This window comes from Gossypium raimondii, chromosome 8 (genome assembly GCF_025698545.1).
Source record: "Gossypium raimondii isolate GPD5lz chromosome 8, ASM2569854v1, whole genome shotgun sequence".
Taxonomy (NCBI): Eukaryota; Viridiplantae; Streptophyta; class Magnoliopsida; order Malvales; family Malvaceae; genus Gossypium; species Gossypium raimondii.
In genome coordinates, this window is record NC_068572.1 from 54,192,902 (window position 1) to 54,198,408 (window position 5,507).

Here is a 5,507-nt window from a genome sequence, read left to right on the forward strand (position 1 = left end):
AACCTAAACAAAAATACATATCAATGGGTATGAAAACGACAACCTTAATATCAAATCAGACATCATATTTAGCATCAAAACCTAAAATAAGTTTACCATCTATGGAGATATCCAATTTTTTTTCTATGTCACAGGGGATATCCAATTTGAATATCAGGAAACTTATGATTGAACAAATGAAAAACCACAATAGTCACTACACCAAAACAGGCTTTTAGCGGCGCTTTTTTCAAATACTTTTAGCGGCGCTTCTCAAAGCGCCGTAAAAAACGCTGCTAATGACTGCGTCGCTAACTTTAGCGGCGTTTATTTCTAAAAATGCCGTTAAAGGTCATGGTCTTTAGCAGCGCTTACCACACAAACGCCGCTAAAGGTCATGGTCTTTAGCGGCGCTTACCACACAAACACCGCTAAAGGTCATGGTCTTTAGCGGAGCTTACAAAACAAACTCCGCTGAAGGTCATGGACTTTAGCGGCGCTTACCAAACAAATGCCGCTAAAGACAACGACCTTTAGCGGCGCTTCCCTTACAAACGCCGCTAAATACCCTGATCTTTAGCGGCGCTTCTCTATAAAATGCCGCTAAAGACCCTGATCTTTAGCGGTGTTTTTCTCCAAAACGCCGCTAAATACCATGATCTTTAGCGGTGCTTTCACCACAAACGCCGCTATAGACCATTACCTTTAGTGGCGTTTTTTTAAAAACGCCACTAATTTCGGCAGATTTGTAAAATAATTTTTTTTTTCATCCCTCCTGTAAAAACAAATCAGAAGAAACCAAAGCTAAGCAAACCGAAAGCAATAAATCTATAATATATAATAAATATCAATAAATAAAATAAAATTCGTATTCTTTTTATAAAAATGTTAAAAGTTAAAATGATAATTAAAAGTCAAAATTGAAGTATATTTACACGATAGTCTAAGACGGCGGCTGTTTCAACTGCTGAAACATCTTCATCATACTCTGAAGCTGCTGCTGGAGTTCATCGTAATTTTTACGCTGCTCTGCTTTCCTCACTACAGCCTCTGCTTCTCTCACTGTCGCATCTGCTTTAAGCTGCTGCTGGAGTTCTTCATGCTTTCGTTGAACCTCAGCTTCTCTCGCACGATCTCGCTTTAAGTTGTAGCTGGAGTTCTTCATATCTTTTTTGAACCTCAGCTTCTCTCGATGTTGCCTCCGCTTTAAGTTTTGTAATTTGCTCATTTGTTGTCGCTTGCATCTAAGCCATCTGGTCTCTCAACCTCTGAACTTCAGCTTGAGCCTGACTCCCCGAAGGCATGTATTGTTGCGAGCCGGATCCAAAATATTGGGATGGATTAACAAAAGATCCTTGAAATCGAACCCGACCATACCTTTCAAGACCCAAAACTTCAGTGATAATCCGGTTATCAATGTTGTCAATATGAACAGAACTATCACTGGAAGCAATCGCTTCGTACTCCACCTTTTTATCCTTTAGTTTTTCCTAAAAAATAAATCACATAGTTAGGAACGCAATATATATTAAAAAAAAACAACTGCAACATAACTTAACAATATTTGCATTACAAGAAATGAAATAAACCATTAGAAAATAAAAATTATAAATAATTAAAACAAGTCAAATTGTATTAAGCAAACGTACCATAATTTCTGCAGCTTCAGGAGTCATAGGATTTCATTCTTTCTTCCTATGTGTAATGTCAAAAAGTTGAAGGCGTCCAACTTTTTGACCGGACGACAGTTCCTACAATACAATAATAAAAATATTATTTGATAGAAAGTATTAAATATCTACCAATATTAAATAATTCAAAATACCTCGGCTTGAGCTACACACGCAAAACTTTTCGATCCAGCTGTGTGAGCGAATTTTTGTTTCTGCCTACTACTTTTTCCAACTCGTTCACGATCCTACATTATGAAATTATTAGTACATTAATTAGTAAATACTATACACCAAATAATTACAATATGTTATAAGTTACACATACCGCTCCTTTCTTCGAAATCAAAAATCTAACGACCTCTTCCCGCTGGTACCTCAGCATTCCCGGTGGGACATTTTGTAATTTCTCGTCGAGTGTTGTTTTTGTCTTAAAATAGTCTTTCTTTAAAGTGCCCTTATGGTCTCTCCATCTTTTTCCCAATGCCTTCTTTACATAAGCATTGAAGACCTCTAGAGCAAATCTCGCCTACAAAAAACACAACTTGAGAAAGTAAATGTAAACGAAACTTAAACCCAAGTATTATAAATGACATACACGTTTTGTTACCTTAATGTTATCGAGAGCTTGGTTCTTGTTACTCTCGGGCACTTTATGTCATGACTCGAAGTTAATTGGCAACATATTTGCATTCCGTGCTAGAATGCCCATGTATCCTGCTAAGAGGCGAGCTTCTGATCCAATAGGCTGACCAAAGCTATTACTGGATACTTGGACACGCTCGACTAGATCTAGCTCGTATAAATCCTTCAGTAGCGTACATCCACGAACTCTCCGCGTCCCACCAGTTTCAGCTGAAAAATAAAAGTATTGTAATATAATAAATTTAAAAAAAATAAACAATAAGTCAACACACATGTAAATTAAATGTTAAATTACTTTGAACTTCTATAGGTTCCTCAGGTGTAACCAGAACATTCAAAGATCCAATAGCAGTCTGTTGTTCAATGCTGTTTGTTTCCGCCGAGTTTGGAGTACCTTGAACAATGCGGTGCTCTCGCACTTTTCTTCTAGGCATTTTATCTGCAATACAAATAAATTAGTTGAAAACTTAGTATACAATTACAACAATAATAGCACATATAAAATAGTTGAAATATATAAAAAGACCAATATTTATATTATGATATTACTATAATTAAATAACCGTAAAAGCTTACTACATTATAATTCCTAAATATCTTCATCCGTATCCTGGCGGACCCATTGAAATTGTGTACTAGTACTAGGGATGTTTTCGTTTAAGTTCTGTTCTGGAAATGGCAAAGTTTGTGTTCTGTCGTCAATGTCATTTCTACTTCCACTGCCGATGTCAAACAAGTCTCTAGGGATGTTACGGAGTACAACATACCAACCCTCATCAGTTGGATCTTTTGAGTAAAAAACTTGTTTGACTTGAGAAGAAAATACATACGGCTCATCAATCAATTGTTGTCCTGTGTGAATCAATCGAGCGAAGTTCACCATTGTGAAACCAAATTGATCTTGCTTGATTCCACGAGCAGTATTAACATCGGCCCAATCACTTCGAAATAAGACAACTTTCCATTTGCCGTAGTAATCCAACTCAATTATGCCAGTAAGAAGTCCGAAAGACTCCACATTTCCCTCGACAGGATTGTTGTCCCTAGCACTAGCATAACTTGTAATTGAGGAATTAACAACTATTCCACAATTTTGCGTTCTCCTCAATCTTTCACGATATTTTGTATGAAATCTGAATCCGTTGATGAGGAACGCACTATATCTTTTAACCACCCGATTTGGACCTTGGGAAAGCCATTTAAATTCGTCGGTGACGTTCTTCCCACTCCAAACCTATTTTATGGAAAGTAAACAGAGTAATTAAAAATGTTATGAGAAAAGATTATTATTATCTCTCGATGAAAGCTCCAATTGCATATCGTTTGGCTTAACCATTCATGAAAAGATTCTATGAACAACTTATTGATATCTCGATGTTGTGTTCTTCGGGAGCGCGAACGAGATCTCAATATTTGTTTGTACTCACTATGTTAAAAATATGTTTAGCTTGTTAGAAGATAAATAATTTTTAATTGATGAATATTTATCAAATTTCTAGAACTTACTTGCGTAAAGGTTCCATTGATTTGTGGTGAAACAGAACATATCGATGTGCTTGTTCCCACGATAAATCATCTAATTCTACAATTTCAGCTTTGCCGATTAGTTCTCCAAAACTTTGGAACAAATAAGTATCGGCCAAGTTATGATCTGTGAGTCCAGCATATCTATTTGGTCTGTTCAACCTTGTTTCAACATCTTCCAAATATCGCGAACAGAAGGTCATACATTCCTCTGCCAAGTAGCCTTCAGCAATCGATCCTTCTGGATAATGCTTGTTGCGGCAGTAAGACTTTAATTTGGATAGGAACCTAAACACGATATGCAACATTATGAAAAGTTGTACTTAAAGGCATTTAGGTGAATGAAGGATAATTTTAAAAATAAAATAACACCTTTCTATGGGATACATCCATCGGTAGAAAACGGGTCCGCCAAGAATTGCTTCATGCGGGAGACGGATTATCAAGTGAACCATAATAGTAAAGAAGGAAGGTGGAAAGATTTTCTCCATGTTGCATAGAGTCAAAGCGGCTCGATCCTGTACCTTCTGAAGTTCTTGAACATCCAAAACTCTTTCTCCGTCTTGGACATTGAGAAAATAGAAGGCAGCAACCGATATTTCCCATTCGGAAGTGGATTCGGATGAAAATCAGGTCGAATTCCCATCTGAACTAAATCAAGTCAACTCTGAAGATTGTCTTTTGATTTTCCGTCGATATTCAAAATTGTACCGACAATATTCTCGTATATATTTTTCTCAATATGCATAACATCAAGATTGTGTCGTAAAAGGTGGTGCTCCCAATAAGGCAACTCAAAAAAAAATACTTCTTTTTTTCCACAAGTCTGCCTCATTAGGATCATCCTCTTCATTGGAGTCATCATCAGCTTCATCATTTGATCTTCTATTTCTTTGCATGTTTGTCGGTTGGTTCATCTTCCCATAACTGAAATTCATATCTTCCAACATTAACAAGATTTCAGATCCACTTGTCTGCAAAGGAGCTTTTCTGAACTCTTCATGCATCACAAATGTCAACTCAAATCTAAATCTATGATTTTCGGTAACCACCGATGATGCCCCATGTAAGAGAACTTCTTCCCATTGTATAACCATTGCGAACATGTTTGTGCAAAGACAACAAGGACACGATAACGACCCTTGGTACTCCAACCGGATAAATTGGCATAAGCGGGGAAGTCATTAATGGTCCACATCAAAGCCGCACGTAAATTAAAGTTCTCATTTCTCAGCACATCGTATGTCTCGACACCAACCCATAATTGTTTTAACTCTTCAATAAGTGGCTGTAAATAAATGTCGATATCATTCCCGGGCCCTGATATTTTAAAAAAATTTAATTAGATATAAATAATTATGATTAAAATGTGCTTTTAAGTTGCTACATTATTTATATATTTTTAATTTAATCTCTTTATTTTTAAAAATTTAATCTCTATATTTTTCAAATTTAAAAATTTAGGTTAAATTATTAACATCATTATAATTATTCCATAATTTTTAGTTAAAATGTACTCTAAACTTCTAAATTCTTCGCACATTTGAAACTTAGTCCATTTATTTTTATTTTTAGGAATTAAAAATGAAATTTTTTATTTTAGTCTTTGAACTATGCATGAAACCCTAAATTAACTTGTCAATTGCCGATTTGGGTTTACAATACTACCATGTTTAATTTTGACAGGAT